General features: G+C 36.5%; 1 protein-coding gene across 9 annotated transcripts in view; it reads right to left on the reverse strand.

Moving 5' to 3' along the window:
* Positions 1-27,284, reverse strand: part of FUT8 (fucosyltransferase 8) — a 324,684-nt gene that overhangs the window by 194,448 nt on the left and 102,952 nt on the right. For 4 of the 9 annotated variants that reach the window (XM_067733024.1, XM_067733042.1, XM_067733033.1 and 1 more), the window contains one exon: positions 8,039-8,126. The exons of 4 other annotated variants lie outside the window; for them this stretch is intronic. The gene's annotated coding sequence lies outside the window, so the exon portion shown is untranslated. Of the gene's footprint in view, positions 1-8,038; positions 8,127-9,136; positions 9,183-27,284 lie in introns of those variants that run through there. One more of the 9 variants, XM_067733052.1, reaches the window with a different exon arrangement.

The raw sequence follows: 27,284 nt of genomic DNA on the forward strand, positions 1-27,284 counted from the left end.
CTAATTATTTCCTAAATTTTGGGAAATGTGTAAGAAAATAAGTTAAAGTTTACATTTACATTCATCTGATTACATACAAAAGCTGACTCAACTGCTACAGAATATAAAAGCAATAATATTTTGCTGCTGGTTTTTATAAAAGTGATTCATATTCAAATAAACCTAACTGAAATTCATGGAATTATAACATCGTTAAAATACAAACTTCCCAGTTCGTCAATCTACAACCCTTCAATACAATATACCACATATACATCAATTCCTATTCTGTGATTATGTCAAAGAAATTATATTGATTTAACACATAGCTAAGTTCACCAATAATACTGATCTAATTCATAACTCATTTAACATGATTCATTTATGAGTCTTGACCTTAATTTACTAAAATTTTGCATTAAATTTTAATACTGGTTTATTATTCTTTCTCTGACAATTATCAAACCAGAAAATTTTCAGTACTGAATAATTTTCCAAGGTCTGCCCATAAAACCATTACTGTACACTGAAGTCTCCTTTTAAAATAAAGTCACCTAAGATAAAAAGAACAAAAGCAAAGAAATAGGTACATTCAAGTGTTTGGACTCCCTAACATACTGCCCTATGCATATTCTTTCTAGAAGTAGCTATTGGGTTGGCCACAGGGTGCCTTTGGTTTTTAAGTAAAAATAAAAGATATGTTTTCATTTTCACCAAGAACTTCATTGACCAACATATTCACCCTTTTGTTTCACTGCCTTCTGCCATTTTTCAGGCAACTTCATAATTCCATCTTCCCAAATCTTTTTATCATTTTGAGCAAAGAACTGTTCCAGGTGCCTTTTACAGTCTTCCAGGGAACTGAAACTTTTTCCATTAAGAGAACTTTGTAAAGACCGAAATAAATCTCAATCCGAAGGTGCAATGTCTGGTGAATACGGTGGATGAATCAGAACTTCCCAGCCAAGCTCTAACAGTTTTTCCCTGGATATCAAAGAAACATGCGGTCTTGCATTATCCTGATGGAATATTATATGTTTTCTGTTGACTAATTCTGGACGCTTTTCGTAGAGTGCTGCATTCAGTTGGTCTAATTGGGAGCAGTACTTGTTGGAATTAATCGTTTGGCTTTCCGCAAGAAGCTCATAATAGAGAACTCCCTTCCAATCCCACCATACACACAGTATCACCTTCTTTGGAATGAAGACCGGCCTTTGGTGTGGTTGGTGGTGTTTCATTTCGCTTGCCCCACGATCTCTTCCATTCCACATTATTGCACAGTATCCACTTTCATCGGCCATCACAATTTGTTTTAAAAACAGAACATTTTCATTACGTTTCAGTAGAGAATCACATGCAGAAATAGTCAAGAAGGTTTTTTTCGCTTAACTTATGTGGAATCCAAACATCAAAGTGATTCACATAACTAAGCTGGTGCAAATGATTTTCAGTGCTTATTTGGATATTTTGCGTATGTTGACTATCTCCTGCATGGTATAATGTTGATTGATCTCAGTTAATGTCTCGATTTGATCGCTATCAACTTCAACTGGTCTACTGGACCATGGAGCACCGTCCAGCGAGAAATCTCCAGCACGAAACATCACAAACCACTTTTGACATGTTTGATCAGTCACAGCACCTTCTCCATACACTGCACAAATCTATTTATTGCGTTTCAGTTGTGTTTTTACCTTTCTTGAAATAATAGAGCATAATATGCCAAAAATGTTGTTTTTCTTCCATTTTCAATATGAAAATGGCTACACAAAAATTCACCAATTTTGATAAGTCTTTTTTTAAATGCACATTGATATGACAGCTGTCATATACAATCTAACAAAATTATTTCGAATAAAGTTAAAGACAACTAAGCACTACTAGAGCCATCCTATGGAAAAAAACGAATGAACCTTTTGGCCAACCCAGTATTTCAAGCAAAAATAAATTCTTCAATCTTGAATACTTTGAATCTTTCAATACTTGATTCAATACTTGAATCTTTCAATACTTGAAAATAAATTCAAGTATTGAAAATAAATCCTTCAATACTTTCCCAATGAATTGTATTAAGCAAAAATTAAGTAAGTGAGCGTAGAGAGTCCTCCCATTAAAAAAAAAAAAAAAAACCTAGAGATTTACTTTTCCTTATTACATTCCTCCTACTATATATTCCTTAAAAAATATTCTGGATTTGGTGTCCAAAAGATCTAACCAGTAAAACTCACATATTTATATCAGTTTTTTAGCAATTTAACATTCAGATTTAGATTCAACAAAAACCTCCTAGACTATATGAGGAAATGAATTACAACCACAACTTTACAACATGAGTATTAATGATCTTATGTCAAAGGAAAATTAGACTTGGAGAGACAAAATAATTTGATTTTACAATGATCTCATGACGAGTAACTAGTGAATTCAAGGACTGGAATCCAGACATTACTACTGATGCTGAAAGGAACTAGGAGGAGAAGTAACACCGGTGCATGCCAAATATGAGCCGGGCACCTTGCATGCATTTCCTCAATTAGTTCTTACCAGTGCTCTGTAAGGTAGGCACTATCTTCATTTTGAAGATGAGGAAACTGAGGTAAGAAATGATTTGACTTCATCAAGGTTTGTACAGCTAGTCAGCAGCTAAGACAGGACAGAAACCATGAGATTACACATTGATAGATTCTGTCCTCAAACCACTACTTGTGATCCAAGGAGGAAAGTTCATTTGATGTATTTTATTTTTGTGTTTGGTTTGGTTTGGTTTGATTTGGTTTGGTTTTTAATTCTACAGAGAGGGGAACAATTTCACTGAATCCATTTTAACAAGATTTCTAAATCCTGTCTATGTTATTAATCCCTGTAGTGTCGCTATCATAAGTCTGCCAGACAGACAAATGATAACAATGAATATTCTCTCCCTTTACAAATTCTCCCCTGTCCTTTCTCATCTGCTTCTGCTCTTCCTCTAGATCAGGGGTCCCCAACCCCTGGGCCACGTACTGGTACCAGTCTGTCAGTGGAAAAACTGTCTTTCATGAAACCAGTCCCTGGTGCCAAAAAGTTTGGGGACCATTGCTCTAGATCACTCAAAAGAATATGGATACCTAGAGGTCTATTATTCAGGAGCAAAGGTCAATAATTATCAAATACTGGCTAGGGCATGGGGGATTCATACATATTTCACAGTTTTCAAATTTTGCTACATGGAACCAAAGAGTTGTAGGAGGTATTCCTTCCTAATACCAGTAAACGAAAAAGTGCCAGGTAGGTTTCATTTGTAAAAGTAACCCCCATAACTCTTTCATTCATTATACCAAGCTTGAGGTAAGAAAAATGTTTAAGTATTTTAAAAAAATCAAAGTTTTAAAATTCTTACTCTAAAATATGTAAGAGGTAGAGGTGAGGTAGGTGACAGTTTGTTGTATTTTTTAAAATGAGTTCCTCATCTTTTTTCTTTCTGATCACATATTTATGATGTGAATCCTACTAAAAAAAATTTAAAACTAAAAAGAACTCGCATATTCCCTGTTGTTGCTGGATTACAGATGTCAATCATATCCAGTTGATTGATGCTGCTGCTGAGTTCAGATATGTCCTTACTGATTTTCTGCTACATCTGTCCATTTCTGACAGAGGAGAGTTGAGGTATCACCTACTACAATTGTGGACCGATCTACTTCTTTTTGCAATTCTGTCGGTTTTTGCATCACATATTTTGACGACCTGTTAGGTGCATATACATTAAGGATTGTTAAGTCTTCTTAAAGAATTATCATTATATAATGCTCCTATTTATCCTTGAAAATCTTCCTTGCTCTGCAGTCTGCTCTGTCTGAAACTAATATAGTTACATCAGCTTCCTTTTGATTAGCGTTAGCATGGTATATCTTTCTCCATCCCTTTAATTTTAATCTATATGTGTCTTCATATTTAAAGAGAGTTTCTGTACACAACATATAGTTGGGTCTTGACTTTTGATCCAATCTGACAGTCTGTCTTTTAGTGTATTTAAACCACTGCTATTTAAAGCAACTATTGATATACTTGGGTTAATATCTACCATATTTGTTACTGCTTTCTACTCATTGCTTTTGTTCTTTGTTCCTGTTTCTGTCTTCCACTCTTTTTCTGTCTTTTGTGGTTTTAATTGAGCATTTTATGATTCCATTGTGTCTCTTTTCTTAGTATGTCAACTACATTTTTTTAAACTTTTTTTTAATGGTTGCCCTAGAGTTTGCATTATACATTTCCAAATAATCCAAGTCCACTTTCAAATAACACTATACCACTTCATATGTAGTCCAAGTACTTTATAAAAGAATATTCCTAATTTCTACCTCCCAACCCTTGTATCACTGTCATCATTCATTTCACTTATATATGAGCTATAATCACTGAATACATTGTTGCTACTATTATTTCAAACAAATTATGTTATCTGTTGGATCTATTAAGAAAAATAAAAGTTTTTATTCAAGCTTCACTTATTCTTTCTCTAATCTTCTTCTTCTTTTTTAAGGGAGATACAAGTTTCTGGCCTATATAATTTCCCTTCTCTGAAGAACTTCGTTTAACATATCTTGCAAAGCAGGTCCACTAGCAACAAATTCTCTCAATTTTTGTTTGCCTGAAAAAGTCTTTACTCTCCCTCACTTTTGAATGATAATTTTACAGGATACAGAATTGTAGATTGTTGGTTTTTCCTCTCAACACTTTAAATATTCCCCCCACTCTCTTCCTGTTTTCATAGTTTCTGAAGAGAAGATCTCTGTACCTAAGGTAATTCTTTCTCCTTTGGTTTCTTTCCAGATTATTTTCTGTATCTTTGATTTTCTGCAATTTGAATATGATATCCCTAGATAAAGCTTTTTGGGCACTTATCTTGCCTGGCATTCTCTGAACCTCCTAGATCTGTGGTTTGGAGTCTGACATTAATTTGGGGAAATTCTCTGTCATTATTCTTGTTTCTTTTTCTCCTTCTGGTATTTTCATTATGCATATGTTGTACCTTTTGTAGTTGTCCTACAGTCCTTGGATATTTTTTCTTTTTTCCAGTCTTTTTTCTCTTTGCTTTTCAGTTTTAGAAGTTTCTACTGACATATCCTTAAGCTTGGAGAAATTCTTTCCTCAGCCACGCCCAGTCTAATAATGAACCCATCAAAGCCATCCTTCATTTCTGTTATAGCTTTTTATCTCAAGCACTTCTTTTTTATCCTTTATTAGATTTTCTATCTCTCTACTTATATTATTCATCTGTTCTTGGTTGTCTACTTTTTCCATTAGTGCTCTTGGCATATTAATCATAGTTGTTCTAAATTCCTGGTCTCATAATTCCAATATTCCTGACACACCTGAGTCTGATCCTGATGCTTGCTCTCTTTAAACTGTGGTTTTTGCTTTTTAGTATAGTATGCCTTGTAATTTTTTTGTTGGAAGTCAGACATGATGCACTGGGTAAAAGGAACTGTAACGAATAGGAATTTACTAATGTGGTTAAGGTGTGGAGGGGAGTAGAAGCATTCTACAGTGCTATGGTTAGGCCTGCGCCCACCGAGCCGTGAACGTCACAAGTTCTTTTCAGTCCTATGCTCCCCTCCAAGGTGGAACAGGATGGCTACAGGGGACTGGAATGGGATATTTCTCTCCCCACCATGTGGAAGGCTACAGTTGGGTATTTCCCTTCCTCCAGGTCAGTTAGCCTCTGATAACACCTTAATAGATTAGGCCCTGGTAAAATACTTTCTCTTGATAGCAGATCTTGTTAAGAAAAACATGATGCCTTGGCATATTTCAAAATGGTTACTCTTCCCTCCCCCTGCAGGAAGCACCAGGCGCTTCTTCTCAGATATTCACTGTGAGGACCTGGTAGAGCTCCTAGAAGCAAACTCATGAAAGTGTGGGGGGCTCTCTATGACTGGGTCCCCTTGGAGTTTTTAACCTCAGGCTTGTCCACATGGAGTCTCCCCTAATTTGTTAATCACACTTTAGATTTTCCTACTCACTAGTGGTGCCCTTGGAGGTTTTTGCTAGGGTAAGTTGTCATTCTCTGTATTTGCCTGTCTGTCTCTCTAATTTGAGAGCAGAGGTTTGCCCTGTGACCTCACTTCTCTGATGGATCTAAAAAGAGTTGTTGATTTTTCAGTTTGTTCAGTTTTTTACTTGTGGTTAGGATGGAGTGATGACTTCTAAGCTCCTTACATGTCAGATCAGAAACAAAACAAAACAAAATCCATTTTCAATTTTTACCTTTTAACTAACTGATAGAGTGATATATAGCACTCTTATGATATTAGGGAGAGAAGAAACAAATGGAAATCTAAATTTGTCTCAATGGCACGTGAATTACCTAAAATATGATTATTCATAGTGTTTACCCTATAAATAATACCAAAATGCAAATTATTAAACAATACACTTCATCATTTCTTTCTGAAACAATGAAAGCACATAGATGAATATCGTAGGTTATCGTTTAGATCCCGCATCATTATTATACACTAAAATATTTCCTAAATAAACACTTGATTAAATTTCCATAAGAGCTTTTAAAAAAATCTATCAATAAGTACTGCAATGCACTGGTTATCCCTACTGTTCAATTGCAGAAAAATAAGCCTGTTTCTTATTCCTAAAGTAGCATTATAATGTCTTCTACACAAATTTAAGTTTTAAGATTCTTCCTCTGTGGGAAAAAAAAAATCAGTAGAAAGCTAAGATTTGTAGGTGAAATTTGACATTTGGATGCCAATTCCCAACATTTTCTATTGCCATGAAATTAACGTTTATCAAAATTACTTTACTTAGAAAATCTTAGTCAACTGTGCTATCTGCTGTTCTTATAAGCAAGAAATACAACTAATTTTTTTTTCCAAATCACACTGTAAAACAGCTCATTACTTTTTATATCTCTGACTTAAATTGCATTCAACTTGAGTTTTAACATACTTAATAAGCCTCCAAACACAGCAAGAATATCAGAATGGCCAAATCCAAGGGAACATATTAGCAGTATCTTTGCTTTACATAAATATAAATTTTATTATTATTTCCACATCTGTGGTGCATTAGATACAATAGACATTTCTGAGCCCTTTGTACAGTGAACAGATGGTGAACCATTACAAAATTAGGAGCAAGCGTTACATCTTAAGGAATTAATAATGTTATGTATATTAATAATTATTAATAATGTTATTATTAATTACAAAATTAGGAGTGAGCATAACATCTTAAGGAATTATTAATAATGTGATTATCCTTCATTCAGAGGATAACTACAGAGTTGCACATATAATTTTCCTAGGAGGATCATGAGGAGTTAGAGTGAGATATACGGAGAATGGTAATAGGGATAGCCACAAAAAGAACTGGGAAAAGAGACCACACAGTAACAAGTGAAAGATTATATAAACACTCCTAGAAAAAAGAAAATCTACCCAAAAAAGGATTGTCAAATGAGGATGAAGATGGATGCTTGTGAAAAATGGAAAAGAGTGCTCTAAAAGTTTCACTTTTAATTTGCTGAATATAAAATATATTCCTGAGACCCCACATTCCTGAAACCCCAAAACGAAGTCAATGTCTAAGTAAAACTGAGACTTAGTACTTGACATAGTTTCTAGCTAAAGTAATAACCAACAAAATGGATCCAATTATGGCAGTTTACAAGAGATAAATGAAAACATCAAAAGCAAAAACAAAAAATATTAAGACTATCTAGTCATGTCAGGTGGTTATATATGTAAAAATAAACTATTCAGCTGAGAATGGCTATATAAAAGGGACAAGATAGCCTAGCAGACACAGCACAGAACATAGTCCTGCTCCAAAAAACTGTATGATTGTTTTGAAAGTCATCGTATCATCTCTAGAGCTGAAATAATATAGACTCAGTGGAATCTTTTGAGGAATAACGATGTGACATAAATAAATAATACAGTTTCTTCTGGGTGAGAAAACACTACCTAAAGAGAAAAGGGTTTTCTAACCTTTTAAAAGAGAAAATTTTGATTTATTTACAAAGTTACTTAAATATTAAGCGTGAAAAATGGCTTACCTTTCTTCCCCTAGAACATAAGATGACGAAATCACATATTTCCAATGGAAGATATTACTGCTTGAATCTGGGTCACTAAAATTACCAACTGTTTAAAATGAGACAAAAGAAAGCAGTAACATTAATTATCTACAACTATACATTTTCTTTGTTGTTAACATAAAACTTACTTACACGAAACCTCAAGGCCCCTCAGGCCTTGAAGTGATATATGTCCCTAGGTTTGAACTCTCCAGGGAAATCTTTGAAGCAAAGATTGGACAAATAGTTAAAACTATTTAAACAATTCCTGTTCACGAAATGTAAATGGTTTTCTTAACTAAAAAAATTTTTTTAGTATTTACTGTTATCACCTTACTTTAATCCTTTTTCCCTAAAAAGGAAAACATTAAAGTCCAGCTAATATAAAAAGGCCTCACTGTTTTGTTTTGTTTTTTTTAAAAAAAAGGGGGGGGGGAGAGGAATATTTAAACAGCTTCAAGGACAAAAAGCATGTTCTAGACCAGCTCTTATTTACAGTTCCTCATCTAGAATTCAACTAACATCCAACTGCAGCAATCAGCCAAGCTTGGCAAATTAAAATAACAGTAATTTTGACAGATTATCTTCTATAAATATTCAAATATGGACGTTTGTGTGCATGCAAGGGTCTCTATATGCCAATCAAAATGCTTTGTTTAGGATCCTAAAATTGAGCATTTTTTCACCCCTCGTTTCTGTAGGGGTGCCCTGAATCCTTAACTTTCATTTTAACTCTTTCACCTCAACCGATAAAGAGGCCAATTATTTCAATTCCGTGACCTGAATTGTATTATCTACAGCCTGAATTTAAAAAATTTAAGAGTAACATTCATAAAAAGACAGAAACAAAGAACCTAGGATCTTAAAAACCTAGGTCTGTAAAGACAAAAGGAAAGATCCAGGAATTGGGGTTAGTGGAGATGAGGGAGGTAGGCAGAGGATCTTGAAGGATGGCAACTGAATAACTTTTTAGTCATGTGATCAGGTATGCCTTGGTAAAGTAAAATCCAAATGTAAAGAGCAATTAATAACTTCATAAATTTGGGCTGTATGCAAAGTTCAATTAAGGTAGATTACCATTTATTTGGCTCAAGAAAAGAAGATCCTCTGCTTTGATGACAACCTGAAGTACATCAAAGTGTCAAAAGTGGAAAAATGCATTTAGTATGAAATTCAAACCAAATTTTTAAAATCCATAGATAGCCCTATTTAATCAAGAATAATGGCTTTAGTGAACACAAGCTATCTGATGCATGAATTTTCTAATTGTCCTCCTATCCTATCTCCCATTAGTTTCCCTTAAACATATACACAATTACTGAAAAGCCTCAGATGTTCCAGGAAAACTACAAGTGATTGGCATGCCTCTGCGTCCGGAGCAGCATCAAAATTATGGAAGAAAAGTCAACCTATTCTGAGGCACTGTCCTTCTAGTGCCACCTGGAAAGAAATGGCTATAAATACCTCTACTAAAATTGCTCAAAACATTTCTAGAAAGTGGCCTTGCAAGAAACTCTTCCTTAATGATCCACTCCTTTCAACCACCCAAAACCAGGTCCAACAATGGATCCAAGCCAGACCAGTGGTTTGTTCTCAAAGCAGGAAAGAGAGAAGAAAGTTTGGTCTAGGGACTAGTAGCTTCAGCCTCCACTGGGCGCTTCTTAGAGATGCAGAATCTCAGGCCCTAACCAGTGACATACTGAATCAGAATCTGCATTTTAACAAGATTCCCAAATAATTCACATACATATTAAACTTTGAGAAGCTCTGCAGGAAGAAGAATATTAGAATGAGAGAGAAGGTATAATCTTCTGTTCAAAGATTAGTTCCACTGTAGGCCACTGTTTGGCCAATAAGCAACCAATTTTTAACCTCTGGTTTATCAGTACTCCTAAAATGTTTGTATATTGAATAAGGGATCTTGAAAAACAGAAATCCCTTTAGAGTCAAAAGAACGAGTAATGGACTCTCAGTTCCCAAGAAAGGCTGTGACAGTTATCTTAGAGCACATAGTCCTGTCTCATGCCCCCAAATCACATTAGCTAGACAAGTAATTTAAAAATAATAATAATAACTCCTTTCATTCTAAATCCTAGACACTAAGAGCATGCAGGATCCCTGTAGCTAAGAAAGAGACCAAGAGAGGAGGAGAAGGCTATATGTGCTGGTTATTCAGCTACAGTCTCTCAGCAGCAAATCCACCCTTTAATACTCAGCTCAGTAACGCTGAAAATAGAACTCTGGAAACTACTTTTCTCTTTTGCCAGCTAGCTTCCTCATACTGCCAATGAGAACACTAAAAGGAGAAACTTACTTTTTCCACTCAGCATTGCCCTAGCACAGGCCCTCCACCCCAGCAGCAGCAGTTGGTGACAGCCACAAGTTTTCTCTGGCTCTCTCAGAAGTACCAGCAACAGCCAGAAGTTTTGAGCCCCAGCCCTCTGGATGACTGATGCTTTCTGCAATTTTTGACTCTGTGTTACTCCAGTGTTCCCCTTTTGCCTTTTCAGCCTCTGACACCTGAGAACCCACTCCCTGTATTAAATTTTCTTGGTAGAAATATCTAGCGTAGATTGTTTCCCTGTCCAGATTCTCAATGATATATCATGACTAGATGGAATAAAATTTCAGCAAGATTTGATCAGTTTGGAAAACTACTTTCCCAAAACATGATAGTCCATGAGAAAACATTTACTGCCTCTCCTCAAAAATATGTACAAGAAGGGAAACAGAGGCAAGAAGTACAGTTGAGAAAGAAAAAAGAGGGAATATAACCTAAGAAAGTAATGTACTAAAACAAATATTATGGTAGAAAACACACTTTAGCTCCCAAAAACATAAAGAAAGGGCCAATACAAAGTCTGAAACAAATATAAGTTTTCCACCTTAATAAAAATCACAGAATTTATGAAGTAGAAGGAACTTTATTCTTCTGCCTCTGCCACTGTTCAGTTTTGTTAAAGCAACTTTATATTGAGTTTGAATTACTATACTTTCAGGAAGCTGTTGAGAAATTAGGGAGAGTCCAAAGAAGATTATAAAAATGATGAAAGCAATAGGAGATAGAAGCCATGAAGAAGGGTTCAAGGAGTCAAACATTTTAGTCCAGTATAGTGTGAAGATAACGTCAAGCCAAAATTATTAGCTGCCTCCTAGTTAAAGAGTTCTGACCAGCTATGCTTCATCATCCCTACAGATGCTTAAAGGGATAGAAGAGAACAGTAAATGAAGACATAAAATGGAGCTACTTAGCTTACTGACTCTCCTTCACATCACTACCGTAGTAGCTCTTAATGCTATTCACACATGAGAATGACCTAGAATATTTTTTTACAAAAAAGAAAAAAATGATAATGATGATGATAATGTCCAGAACACTAATGCCAGAGATCTGATTTAACTAGTCTGGGGTAAAGCCTAGGCATGTTTTTTAAAAAACAAAAACAAAAAACACCCAAGTTTTTATAAAGTACTGACAGAAGGATTCAGAACCACTAGTAGGACATTCTATAACTTTAATACTCAAGTTATGATCTAAAGACTAGCTACATCCGGATTACCTGTGGAGCTTGTTAGAATGGCAGCAGCTCAGGCCTATTCCAAAGCTAGTAGGAATCTACATGTTACCAAGATCCCCAGGTAACCTGCATGCACATCGAAGTTTGAAAAACATTGTTCTGTAACAGTTTGAAAAGGGTGTGCGAGAAGGAGTGTGTGTGAGTTTGTGTGTGTGTGCGCGCACGCGCGCACGTGCACACAAAACTCCAGCCTAAAAATAACTTTCTAAATTAAGCTTTTCTAAAGTTTTAAAATATTAATTTTGTTAACTTTTAAAGTCTATTAGCATCTACTGAGACTACTATTTTAGTGAGTGAATAATAACTAATACATGTTCAGCCTGTACTATTGCAGGCATTGTTCTTTGCTAAATGATTTAATCCTCAACACGTGTAAAAAGTAGATAATTTTATAATCCCTGTCTTACAGATAAAACCGAGGCAAGAGTTATATAAAATAAATAACCTGCCCCAGTTCACACAACTAGTAAGTGGTAAAGCTGAGAACTGAACCCAGATAGTCTTGTTTAAGAGTTTAGACTCTTAACCACAAAAAATAATACTATGTTTACCAATACCATACCAAAACATTTTGAAATAATTCAGAAGAAAAGTATAATTATTGGAAATAAAAATGCTATAAGAATAAAGGGAAAAAAATCAGTGTGCTTTTCTCTGATTTAAAAGGAAAACTATCAACAGTTATAATAGTAATATAATCACATCAATACTGTTACGGGTTTGTGGCCCACACTTAAAACAGAGAGGAACATGACAGAAAAGGCAGTAACTCAGATTACCTGTAATGCCAACACTGTCAATATTTTGGGGTGAGTGATAAACATACCAATACTGCACACGGGCCTCCTATGAAAGAAAAATGTCTGGAGAAAACCACTTTGCTCTCTGTATTTAGGAAATAACTGAAACCCCATGTTAGGAGACACATTCTCCGTGATGCCTCCTTAATTCACCCTGCACTCTTACCGCCACCGCCCCCTCCTCAGAAAAGAAAAGGACATAAGGCTATGATTATTTTTCACAATGAAACAGGCGTGATATAAAATGTAGTCTGATTTTTCTCCTCTTCTGTACCCCACTGCTCCTAACTTCTAAAAAAGTTCACTCTCTGCTTCTGTCACAACAGAAGCAAAATCTCCAGTCCCAGGAAGACCCAATGATTCTTTCGAAAATGCTGAAGACTACTTTTAAAGAGGTCAGACAACAGGCTCAATAAAAGACCTACTAGAAAGGTTTAATAATTCATGTGAATTCTAAATAGCACAACAGAATATAGCCAAAGTTCCCAGAGATAAATAATATTATTGTATTGGCAAACAGATTGAGTTTAAAATAGGCAAAATTATATCCTATGAGTATTTAAAGCAGAGCAACAATGTCTATGATGTTTAAGCTTCATTCAGTCTAAGGACACTCCCCAAAAGTGAAGTGTACAATACCTTTTTCATTAACAATGACAAAGCCCTGGTGACCTCATTTCTGAGAATGAACAGAACTACAGACATTAAAAATGGAGTTGCTTAACCCACAGAGTTATTAAAGTGGATGCTGGAGCCAGAAAGATTTGGGGGGTAAAGATACCAATGCAAAGACTCACTGAAATGGAGTCTTCTAAAGACCTAAGTGTAAAATTATGACTTGAAGCCAATTCATTGGTTCCTTTAGGTAAGGTTTTACATGAAGAATCTAAGAAAGCTGAGGTTCATGTGAAGAACTGTAGGGATGAAACTTGACTTCCCAAACTGTGGATCTGGAGTAAGACTTCCCAGGAAGCCAACATAGACAAAACCCAGAAGAAGAGTGTTCTTAGGAGGGAACACAACCGTCGAAAAGCACAGAAGCTGAGCATTCCTGATATGACTCTTTCATTAACTAATATGACTAATAAAGTGACCCATACCAAAACTCCTTGAAAATTTCCATCAGGTTTTAATTATTCATATTAGTTATGTAAATTATTTATAGTTTTATTTTCCTTTCTAGTTAGCACCAGAAAACCACTGTCTTCACCTCTCTACCTATCTTCATAATAGTATGTTCTCAATCTGCCTTACTTTCCTACCTTATTCAAAAAGACTACATTATTTGAATAGTAAGTAAAATATGCTATATTTATGAAAAAATTAAAATATACCTCAAAGAAGTGATATTTACTAAATAAAAGTTGAATGAACAAATATCACTACCCTCCTACCCTCATAACATGGAAAAAATTTAATGGAAAAAATTTACCAGCTCCATCACCAATAAAATAGAAAGCTTATTATATCAAAGAAACACAACTATTTAAAAACTACTAGAATCATTTTTTAATCATCAGGAAGAATAAATTTAAAAAGATGATTCTCAAAATTCATGGTGAATCAGAATTATTTATTAAGCTCGTAAAACTGCAGAATCCAAGCTCCGTGACCAGAGATTCTGATTCATAAAGTCTGAGTTTCTAAAGATGAACCCAAAACTCTACATTTTAACAAGCTTCCTAAGTGATTACCATGCAGATTATCCTTGAACTACACTTTAATATATACTTCACCTTCGAATCCACTGTCAACTCCTCAATAAGTCTTTGAAGTCTGGTCAGAATGCCCACTCCTGAGTCTTATCTTAACAGCCTCAACTTCTACTTAAACTACATGCTTGGAACTAACACAGAGAAAATAATTATAGCAACCAGTTATTGGACATATATTACTATGGGCTATAAAACTTTGCATGATCTATTATATATACATAAGAATTAAATGATATTTTTCATGTAAAGTACATAGTACAGTGTCTGGCTAAAACAAATAAATGCTCAATAGAAGTAGCCGCTAGTTGAAAACTAATGTCCACACAAAAACCTACACATGGTTGTTTATAGTAGCTTTATTCATCATTGCCAAAACTTGGAAGCAACCAAAATGTCCTTCAGTAGGTACTGAATGGATAAGTAACCTATGGTGCATCTAGACAGTGAAATACTTACTATTCAGTGCTAAAAAGGAATGAGCTATCAAGTCATGAAAAGACATGGGGGAACCTTAAAGTGAATGAAGTCAATCTGAGAAGGCTACATAGTGTATGATTCCAACTAATATGCCATTTTGGAAAAGGAAAAACTATGGAGACAGTAAAAGGATGAGGAATTATCCAGGGCTAGAAGTTGGGGAGAAGGGATGAAAAAGCACAGAGGATTTGGGGGCTGCAGTGAATGTACTCTTTATGGTTTTACAATGATAAACACATATCATTATATATTTGTCCAAACCCACAGAATGTACAACATAAAGAGTGAATCCTAAGGTAAACTGTGGACTTTTGATTATGATGTGTCAATGAAGGTTCATCAATTGTAACAAATGTACCACTCTGGTGGGGAATGTGGACAATGGAGGAGGCTATGCATATGTAGGGGCAAAGCATACACAGGAACCTGCTGTACCTCCCTCTCAGTTTTGCTGTGAACCTAAAACTGCTCTAAAAACAACTGTCTTTATTAAAAAAAACAAACAGTAAACTGCTATTATCCCTAACATCAGAGATATTATTTTGTGGGGGTCCTCCTAACAACCCTAAGAGGTGGTTGCTACTATTTCCAAATTGCAGTTAAGGAAACTAAGGTTTAATAACTTGCCTGGGCAAGTAACTTGCACAGAGATAGTTAAGGAGCAGAGACAGCATTCAAGAGAAACCAAGTAACTCCAAAACCCGAACCCTTTACTCTAACCTAACTTCCTGAAGCAGCCAGGCAACAACAGCCACTACAAAACCACTCCAACAGTCATAACCACCCTTTACAAGAATTTTCCTGAGCCATCTCCAGGTCAGTCATGACCTAAGCCCACTCTCACAACGTTCCTGTAAGTCTAAGAATTAAAGAAGGACAGGCATAGGACTCTGATGGATGGCTGAGGACAGGTAATCGTAATAACCAATATTAAGTATGGGTTAATGAATGAACTGCTTTGCACTAAGGAATGTTCTAATAAATATAATACTTAGTGAGTGTTTAATGTTTTCACAGTACTTTAGAATTATAAGTTACTAATAACTCCATGACAAGGGTCAATATGACTGTTAACCTTCCAGCAGAAAATATGAACAGACAGGTTAATAAAATCTAGTCTAAAGTTAAACAGCTAACACTAAATAACTTTAGATTTCATTAACCTGTCAAACTCAGTCTTGGGACTCTCCACAGATAAGGACTATGATCCTTAGTTAAGAGTCTAAGAAGCCACAGAAGGGGTCAATTCAAAATTACTAAGACTTCTATATTTCATCCACACAAAATATGAACGTAATAAATATGAAATTCAAAGTTCTCTAACATGATGTTTCCTACACAAATTTCATAAAATTTTATGTTCCTAATGATTAAGTTTTGTATATGAATCATTTATTTTTTAAAACACTGTAACTTTTCTCAAAATATCTGTTTTTCCCCTCATCTCAAATTGCTCCCAGGTGGCTACTGTTTTCTTTCTTCCAAGTATATTTCTAGCTTGCTTCTTCCCACAACCCATCCCCCAAATGGTAAGCATTGGTTTCCACAAACCTCCCTTACCCCCACCTGAACCACAACTACATTCTACAACACACAACTACAACTACAACAAATAAAACACAATTAGTCATGGCAAAAAAGATTTATATACTGATAACATCATCATAGCACTAAAACTACAAACTCAGAAAATGAAAATTACTGGTAAAAGTACATTCTATTCTGTTAAACTGTACAGAGCAGAACTTGTATTTTAACCCAGTATCTCTTAACAAGTTAACACAAGCCTTACAGCTGTTACTTAGTTTTATAAATCTTACAGTTTTACAGATAACTAAGAAAATTTTTAATGAAATGCATTAAAATTAGGCTCTTAGCCAAATAAAATATGATACATAATACAGGACAATATACGTATTTAACTCAGCCAGAAAAAACACATACCTCTTATTTGTTCACTGTCTTCTTAAAGGAAATAAAATCTTCACTACCTGTCCCATACAGACAGTCTGATTCACTGGAGTGCTACTGCCCAAGGAACCCCAGTACTACAGGAGGAAGCCAAAGAGTGAACACTTCCTTCTACTGGAGATCTGTTCATTAAACACGTAAAAGTATGTATCTCCATTATCTAAATTTTTACAAAGAACACATATTACACTTTCATAGTTAGAAAAGATTTAGTCATTTTTTTATGTGATGAGTTTATTTTGTTCAGGTTTTTCTTTTCTTTTTCTCTTCTTTTTTTTTTTAAAGGAAAAAGCAGATTTTAGAAATCCCTGCCTGAGGAATGATGTAACCTTAAACATATTAAATCCCATAAAAGCAAATCAGTGAAATCAGTGAGGTTCTGAAGGGTTCCAGACAGAGGCACAGAGTCCCTGAACCAACAGACACCACATTTCATGAGTAAGAACTGTGTGCTTCTCTTCCAGAGCTGTCTACAGAAAAAGCACTATGCTCTTTATATAAAACCAGGGCCCAGAACTTATATAAAGACCACAGAAATTATTTGGAATGCCCTAGAAGTCCCTCTAACTATAACGCACAGTACCTCAAACAACAGGAAGCCTAAATGACAGGAAGCCTAAACATTTGGTAAATCCTTCCCTACCTCTTCTTACTAAGTATAAACAATGTTCCCCCTCCTGAGCAGATTCTCTGGACACAACTGAATAGTGATGCCTTTCCACCTCAGATTGCCCTCCACTCCTCCACAGGGGGTGAATAAGCCATCTAATTGTAATTCAGTCAGAAATTTTTTAAGAACATATCTTTTAATGGTATAAAAATGCACTGTCCATTAAGGTAGTCAGTAGCCACTAAGCATGTGAAATATGGCTAGTTTAAACTGAGAAATGTTGTAAGTGTAAAATACACACTGATTTCAAAGACTTAGTAGGAATAAAAGAATGTAAAATATTTCATTAATTTTTTTATTAATTAGTTTAAATAATATTTTGATATATTAGGTTAAATAAAATATATTATTAAAACTAATTTAACTGTTTCTTTTTACCTTATTTAATGTGGCTACCAGAAAATTTTAAATTACATGCATGGTTCACATTATATTTTTATTGTATAGTGCTGATCTATATAAACTAATGATCATAAGCCCTTACTAAACTTCCTATATCAAGTTTTCATGCTTATATAGCATCATAAAATCTAGTCCTTACAAGAGCCTCACCAAAATTCCCTTTCCCTCTGATTTGCATAGTAGATTATATTCAGGTTCCTTCCTTTCTGATACCATCATGCAATCTTAAAATGTTGAATAAATTCTATATTTCACCTCCTCCACCACCACCACCTAAACCAAGTTATTACCAGCCTTAAAATGTTCATCTTTTATCTCTAATGGCTATCACATTTAGAGAAGGAAAGGCAGAGAATTTTTCCCAGAGGGGCCTCCAAGTTATCTTTAAAAAGCAATATGTGGTAGCATTAAAGGTTTGGTCTCTAGAACCAAAACGCATGAACCCTGCCTTCTACTGTGCAAAGCTCAGCTCCCTCATCTGTAACAAGGGTAAATACTATTAAGTTAGCACAATGTTAAATTAGTATTTCATTTAACTAATTTCAATACCATAGGTTGTTGTAAGATAAAATAAGAAAAGCATTTAGGGCAGCATCTGGGACTTTAGTGCTAATAAGTGTTAGCTATTATTGTTATCATTATTTCCTTTTTTGTCCTGCTTCCTGAACCTATCATTCTCTTTCTACTCCTGGCTGTTCCATCAATAGGTTCTCTCTTCAGTCAAGCCTGCAACATATCCAACAAAATGTAAAGTATACACAACAGCAGATGGAGAGGGAGGTCATTTGGGGCCGACAAAAACAAAGAACACCAAACACAAGAGCCCATAAGAAAAGTGTACTGCATCACATAACAGAAAGATTCTTCGGTATGAGGAAAGCTAATTCTGGGACCCTGTAAAAGGTATCTTCAAGGGGGTTGGAATAGATGTTCCTAAAGTCCCCTTTTAATCAAATTCTATGCCCCTGTCAAAGTATCCAACCCAGATGTTAAAATCCGGAACCTATTCTATTGATAATATTCAACAAGACTAAAAACTGTACATTCTTTGTGACACTTTGACTCAGCTACTGACTCATATCGTACACCTAAAGATTAACAAGCTCCTATCTGCATCTATTGTAGAGCCTAAGTTTAGACCTCTATCACATGGCAACCCATGTTAAAAATCTGTCCACTCTTACCTAAAAACTCAAAAAGCAGTGTATATATATATATATATATATATATGTACACACATATATGAAAAGGTCAGAATGCTCACTTTGTCACTCATGAACCTAGAGCAGATTCAGGTGAGATTAAGGTTTATTCAACCTTAATAAACCTTAATATTATTTACCTTTGTGAAGTCTTCGGTTTTTAAAACAATTTCACGTGATTTCATTTGATTATTCCAGTAATCCTATAGTCACATCAAAGATACAGTCTCATTTTTTATGCAGTACCTGAATTTCAAAAGTCTGATTAACTAATTAAAAATTATTCACTTTAGTATGTCTTAATAAGCAAGCTTTTAGTGCAAGACCATGCTGGTCATAAGTGACAAAAGCCAGAACTGCACTGCACTATATCACACCATGCTAGAGCCTTTCTCAGAGAGAACCCGTAAGGGAAGGAAGAAAATGAAAGAAGACAGTGACAACAAATTTTGATAATGAGATAAATGTATGGCCAATCCTTAAATAAAACTGAATTGCTTTTCACATTTCATTTTTCCTATCTTATTAAAGTCTCAAAGTTTTATTTTCCTTCCTAAGAGTTTCTGTTAAGTTTCTTCCTTTATCCTCACAGTATTAGTTGTACTTTCATCAACAAAGTATACTCCATCTCAAATTTTACCTGCTATCTGCCCTCATACATATAAGCCAAACTATGTTTTAAAAGTTATGCGATTTAAAAGTTTCTTCATTCTGCTTTAATGAATGTTTTACTATCCACTTGAATTCACCAGTATTCTCTGAAATGGCTTTTGTTCAAAGCTACCCACTCTAAAAATAACCTACTATATAAGTTCACATTCTGCTGATATATCCACTAGACTTATGTGAGAAAAGAATTGGCAGCTTCTCTATAAAGTACCTACAATGAACAATCAACATTAGCTGACACTAAGATAATAAAAGCAAGTTAACTTGCTACCTATTGTCACTACTGAGTTCATATTTAGAACGTCCTATAAACCTCCCTTTTAATCAATGACTTAATGTAATTCACTTGACTTCTCTGAATCTGTTTCCTTACGTGCAATAAAAAGAAAGTTGCTCTAGATATTTGGAATTTCTTCTAAGTTCTAAAGAGTTCCTGAGCCTGGGGATTTAAATCCAAGTTTATTTACCCTCTAAAAGTTGATTTATTATTTTAATGCACATATTTGCACCTTTTCTATCTACTGTACTTGAAGGTAAGAACTATATATCTTTGTATCCTTACCCCTTTGAACGTGGTGCTATGCACATACAGGCATGTTTCAGCTGCCTTTCTACCTTAAGAGTTGAATTGTTAGCTTTGGCAGAAGACTCTTTCAATTCCCTATGTGTGATTCAATGGCAAATCACTACAATTTCTGAGAAGATAACACTGTAAAATTAGGTTAAAATCCAAGTTACGTTATTATAGCCCAGGATGGATATTCAGCATGACTAGCATCCACAAAAGAGATGGTAATTAACTGGGACAGGGAGACTGGCCCTAAACCTTGCTCTTAGTCACAGTTCTTCATAACCCTTATATCCGTTTCCCAACTGATGAATTGAAAACCAGACCTTAGAATGACATCCACATCCTTAGATCATAAAACTATAGGAAGGAAGAGTGAGGGAAACATTAACATCGATGTGTATTTTACTTCTGATTCAATCTAATAGAACTTGCTCCAAAAATTAAGAAATTTACCAAATTTGTTCTTAGACAAGGTGAAAGGCAATTTCCTATTACAGTAAAATTTGAAGAAATATTTTTTTTAAAACATAGACATAAGGTTTTTTTTAGGTATTTCCAGTCAACCTGTAATAATGTCAACGTTATCTTAAATTTAGACTGAAAGCCTATTATCCCTCTAAGTATTTTTAGTAGATGCCTAGGCCTTGATAAAAATCACTAAACTGTGTTTGGAATACTCATACATCTATAAAATTCAATGCAGAAACAAGCAGACAACAATCGTTTAACTGTGCACAGAGCAGTAGGAAAACAAAAGTTTCTGGGAACCTTAATAAAGAGTCACATATAATCATTACATCCGCAGGCAGTTAAACACGTGACACTCCACTTTCGGGAATCCTGAGTTTACCAAAACTTTTACCACTAAATTTGGGTTACTTGGGGTGAGGGAAAGAGATGCGAAAGGCGAGTGAGGAGCCTTTAAAAACCCCTATTTTGACTAATCTGCAGCTGTAATTACAGCTGTTCTGAAGCTTTTCTTGGAACTGCCCAATTACATTTTTTTAAAATAATAATAACCAAAAGTAGTTTAATGAACTGAAGAATTTGATAGGAGGACTTCTTCATAGTTAAAGGCTATTTCTATTGTTTTTGCTCTGCAACTAATAGATAAGGATTGTTACCTAAATGCAAGAAGCTTTCTCAGCTTCCTTGAATGTTGGAGTTTTAACATAAAAAAATACATTAGAAAATGCACTGCACTTCCTTCCTTTAGCACTTCTGCAGAAACTCACATTTTATATTTCTCCTCCCTCGCCATGCCATCTATTTGGCATACCTATGAAACAAGTCTATGACCCAAAGCAGAAATATGTATGATATCAATAAACAACACATTGAATCTGTAACAGAGAAGAGCCCATTTTGACTCCATGTTGGATCTATTTCTTTGACTTTAGCCTTTGCTTTTCATTGCTTTTGTTATTATAATCATACCTAATGGCCTGCCTCAGGGAACCCTGCCCACCTGTGGATGGCTGCAAGAAAGAAGAAATTAACACATCCCCTCCCCGAGGCTGGCCATTCCAGAAGATGTTTTGCAAGAGTGATGGCCCTTTTTACTTTACCTCCTCCTGCCTCTCCCTCTCTATTCTGCCTTTTTTACTTTACTTCCCTCTCCATTCTGCCTTTTTTACTTTACTTCCCTCTGTGATTCTATAAAAGAAACTGGCATCCAGACCCCTATAAGATGGTTTTTCTAGGGACCCTAGTCCACCATCTTCTCAGTCTGCCAGCTTTCCGAATAAAGTTGTATTCCTTGCCTCAACACCTTGTCTCCCAATTTACTGGCCTGTCGTGCAGTCAGCAGAGCAGCTTGGACTCAGTAACAAATCCTTTTGATATCATTCCAAATATATTCTCTAATAGTGTATTTACATTTTAAAAAAAAGGTTACATCATACACCAGCACAAATGGAGTTATACACATTGTAGACTCATTTTTGTGTTATATTTTAGATATGATCAGCATCTCAGTTCTCTCGATAATTATTCATTCAAAGGGACAAATATTTAAAAATCACAAATGTCATTCCGGTCCAAGATGGCGACATAAGAGGCTCCCAAACTCACTGCCTCCCACAGACACAATGAATCTACAGCCAAACACACAACAAGTTTCTCTGAAGGAAATTCAAGAACTAGTGGGGTGACTACTACACATACAGTGAAATGAGAAAAAACCTACACCGAATAGGTGGAAAGACTGAGACATTTGTTTTGTAAAACCCACTCTCAGCACAGCAACATACAGTTGGGAGGGAATTCACAACTACCAGCTGCTCCCTAAAGAATGAAGAGTTTAGACCCAACATCTAGCACCCCAACTTTTAAGACTTCCATCTGAGGGATGGGCCCCCAAAACACCTAGCGCTGAAAGCCAATGGAGCTTGCATCCAGAAGACCCAGAAGCTAGAGCAAACAAAGAAACAGTTCTTGGCGGGCTCTCTAGGGCTGTGGTTATCCCCCCAGGGCTCAGTGCAGAGGCAGCAGACAGAAACAGCCTGAAGGTCAGGTTTTTAATAAGGGCCAACTGCAATCCTCTCCAGAGATCAGGGAGGGCATCAATGTTCTCCCTCTGCCCCACTCCAGGTCGCCAGTGCACACATCTGGTGCCTGGATTTTGCAGCAGCTGCCCAAAGGACACACCCCTTCATAGGCTGGCTCTGGTACCCATCAGGGCTGTGTTCACGGGTTCAACAGGATTGTACCAAACAAAGGAATAGTTCATAACTGGCTATCTCCCTTCCCCAGGGCCTGACACAGAGGAAGGGGACAAAACACCCATCTCCCAATCATTTCCTGAAAGAGATCTAATTACCTACTTTAAAAGCTGTTGCCTGAAGGTCAGGCTTCTAGTTTAGCATGCATCTAAGAGACATCAATCCTCCCTGAAGACCATAAGCAAGCAGACTATCTTGCATTCTCCCTGTAGATCACTCCAAATCATGCATATCTCCATGAAAGGAGCTGTACACATCTGGCACCCTCACTATTGTGGCTGCTACCCAGGAGGTTGCACCCCTTGATTGCCTGGCTCTGGTACCTAGTCAGGCTTATGTCCACAGGTCCCACAGACATTAGTAAACAAATAAATGGTTCTTAAGTGGCTAATCCCCAGGGCTGAACATAGAGGGAAAAGACAGAAGAACCCAGTCTTTACCTGAAAGACATCTACTTGCATACTTTAAAAGCTGCCACTTTAGGGTCTAGCTTCCAATTGGCCTGCAAAGAGGTGCTAACTGGTCTTCCCTTCTGGGACACTTGACAGGTCTTGTCATACGTCCAACTACAGGAAGCCATGAAGAAGGTGCCTTGGACAATCACAAAGGTTTGAGAGACAACCAAGAGCTACAGCTAAACTGAATGAAAAGACTCATCAACTATAATACATGAGGCCATTCCATCAAGTCTAGGAGAGGTGGCTATTTATCTAATGCACAGAAACCAACACAGAAAGTCAAGGAAAATAAAGAAAAAGACGAATATGTCCCAAACAAAAGAACAAGACAAAACTCCAGAAACAAAGCTTATAAAAATGGAGATAAGTGATTAACCTGATAGAGTTAAAAATAATGGTCATAAAGATGCTCACCATAGATGAGAATAACACATGAACAAAGTGAGAATTACAACAGAGATAAAAAATATAAGAGAGGGGCTTCCCTGGTGGCGCAGTGGCCGAGAGTCCGCCTGCTGATGCAGGGACACGGGTTCGTGCCCCGGTCCGGGAAGATCCCACATGCCGCAGAGCGGCTGGGCCCGTGAGCCATGGCTGCTGAGCCTGCGCATCCGGAGCCTGTGCTCCGCAACAGGAGAGGCCACAACAGTGAGAGACCCGCATACTGCAAATAAATAAATAAATAAATAAAAATAAAAATAAAAATAAAAATATATATATATATATATATATATATATATATATGAGAGTACCAAACAGAAATCACACAGCTGAACAACACAATAAGTGAATGGAAAAACTCAATAGAGGGGTTCAACAGCAGATTAAATCAAGCTAAAGAGAAGATCAGCAAACTTGAAAACAGGGCAGTGAACTTCATCCAATCAGAGAAGCAAAGAGAAAAGAAAACAATGAAAAAGAATGAGTATAGTTTAAGGGAATTATGGGATATTGTCAAGCTGACCAATACACACATTATAGGAGTCCCAGGAGAAGAAAAAGAGGCAGAAGGCTTCTTTGAATAAAAAATGGCTGAAAACTTCCCTAACCTAGGGAAAGAAACAGACACTCAGATACAGGAAGTCTACAGTGTTTTAAATAAGATAAATCTAAGCTGAGATACATTATAATTAAATTATCAAAAGGTAAAGACAAGGACAGAATCTTAAGAGCAGCAAGAGAAAAACCACATGCTAAGTAAAAGAAAACCTCAAAAGGATGTTCAGCAGATTTTTTCAGCAAAATCTGAAAATTTTTTAAAGGACAGAAGGAAGTGGAATAATATATTCGAAGTGCTGAAAGAAAAAAACTACCAACCAAGAATACTCTCCCCAGCAAAGCTGTCCTTCAAAGTTGAACAAGAGATAAAGGGTTTTCCAGGTAAGTAAAAGCTTAATGAGTTTGGGGAGAGTTCCCAAGAGGGTGGAGTAGAAAGACCCTGAGTTTACCTCCTCTCATGGGCACACCAAAATTATAACTATTTACAGAACACTGAAAAAGACCAGAACTACCAGAAAAGATCTTCTACAAGTAAAGACATAAAGAAGGAACCACAACAAGATAAGAAGGAGTGGGTGATGTCATGGTACAGTCAAGACCCATACCCACAGGTGGATGGCCCAGAAACAGGAGAAAAATTACAATTGCAGAGGTTCTCCCCAAGAAGCAAGGGGTCTAAGCCCCACTTCAGGATCCCCAGCCCAGGGGTCCTGTGCCGGGAATATGAGCCTCCAGAACGTTTGGTTTTGAAGGCCAGCAGGGCTTACTTTCAGGAGACCCAGATGGCTGTGGGAAAAAGAGAGTCTTAAAGGGCACATACAAAACCCCACATGCTCAGGGATCCAGGGCAGCCAGGGAAGAAGCAGTAATTTGAAAGGAGTCTGCATCAGACCTACCTGTTGTCTTGGAGAGTCTCCCAAAAAGGAAGGAGGCAACTGGAGCAGACACTGGGGACACAGACACTGGAGACAGACATTTTGGGGAGCTCCTTCTACCACGTGGACACTGGTGCTGGCAAGCATCATTTTGGAATCCTTCCTCTAGCTTATCAGCCTCAGGACCCAGCCCTGCCCCTGCTGACAAACCTGTAGGCACCAGTATTGGGACACCTCAGGCCAAGCAACTAATTGGGAGTAAACACATTCTCATCCACCAGCAGGCAGGTTGCCTTAAGATCCCTGAGCCCTGGATAAGACCCTGCCCACCAGAGGGCCTAGGACCTGACCACACATGCCAGTGCACAGGCATAGACCTGGGACACCCCCCATCCCCCCCATCCCCCTCCCAGGACCTTTAGCCATAAACCCCAGGACTCAGCTCTGCCTACCAGTGGGTAGGCACCAGCCCCACAGTGCACTGTGCTCTAGCCTCGGGACTAGGCTCATCAACTAGCAGAGGGACACTAGCCCCAAAACAACCACAGAACCATAGCCTGCTGTGCCGGGACTCTGCCCACCTACCAGCGGGCCAGAACCAGCCCTGGGACCAGAATGAGGGAGGCCAACCAGACTGGGGGCAACCAAGCCTACCAGACTACTTACTAGTCAGACCATCACAACAGAAGGACCCATGCAACCCACATAGGGACACCCCTAGAGCATATAGGTCTGGTGACAAGAGGTATCACCTCATACCTGTTAGAATGGCTATTATCAAAAACACAAGTGATACCAAGTGTTGGTGAGGATGTGGAGAAAAGGGAACTCTTGTTCACTGCTGGCAGCATTGTAATTGCAGCTACTATCAAAAGCAGTATGGACGTTCCACAAAATATTAAAAATAGAACTACCATATGATCCAGCAGCCCCACTTCTAAGCATATATCCAGAAGAAATGAAAACAGAGCCTCCAAGAGATAATCTAAACCCTTGTGTTCATTGCAGCACTATTCACAATAGCCAAGATATAGAAACAACCTAAATGTCCATCTTCATATGAATGAATAATGAAGATGTGGTGTATATATACACAGTGCAATATTATTCAGTCATGAGAAAGAAAGAAATTCTGCCATTTGCAACAACATGGATGGGCCTTATACTAAGTGAAATAAGCCAGAGAAAGGCAAATACCACATAGTATAACTTCTATGTGGAATCTAAAAAAAAAAAAAAGTCAAACTCATAAAAACAAAGAGTAGAAAAGTGCTTGTGAGGGACTGGGAAATGGGGGAAAGGCGGGTAGAGAGAGGTTGGTACAAGGGTACGAACTTTCAACTATAAGATAAAGTCTGAGGATCTAATGTAAAACATGGTTACTATCATTGATAACACTGTATTGTATAACTGTAATTTGCTAAGAGAGAAAAATGTTCTCACACACACACACACAAAAAGATAAATAGATAAATAGGTGAGGTGATAGATGTGTGAATTAACTAGATGGTGGGAATCCTTTCATAATGTATACATAGATCAACTCACCATGATGCATGTACACTTTAAATATTTTACTATTTTATTTGCCAATTATACCTAAATAAAGCTGGGGGGAAAGTAATAAAAAAAATCACAAATTTATGGAACTTTCTAAATAACTGATTTGTTAATTTTAAAAATGTCCTAAACATCTGAGATTTTACATAGCATGTTTTTATTTCTGTCTCTGGGTAACAGGAATTTCTAGAAAAACATCAAGAGTAAATGAAGATACTTTCTTGAGAAGAAATAAAAAAGGATGTCTTTCAGAGTTCCCAACATTTAAAGATAGGGAGACTAAAAAAGATACTTCCCAGAAAATTAAAGAAAGCTAAAGTAGTGAACATTTGCTTTATATTGATATTATCAAATGTTACAAGTGGAGGAGAATGTCGTTTAGGGAGCAAAGTAATATATTACGAAGGAAAGGTTTTTGCCAGTGACTTACTATTTAGATGTAGATAAATCTGTTCTCTAACTTCCTCTGAATATCAAAAAGAGAAAGCCACATTACTGAAATTCTTGTGATCTTATGCAGAACAAAAAAAAATAACTTTCTCATAAGTTATGGAA

This window comes from Pseudorca crassidens, chromosome 1, assembly GCF_039906515.1.
Source record: "Pseudorca crassidens isolate mPseCra1 chromosome 1, mPseCra1.hap1, whole genome shotgun sequence".
Classification (NCBI taxonomy): Eukaryota; Metazoa; Chordata; class Mammalia; order Artiodactyla; family Delphinidae; genus Pseudorca; species Pseudorca crassidens.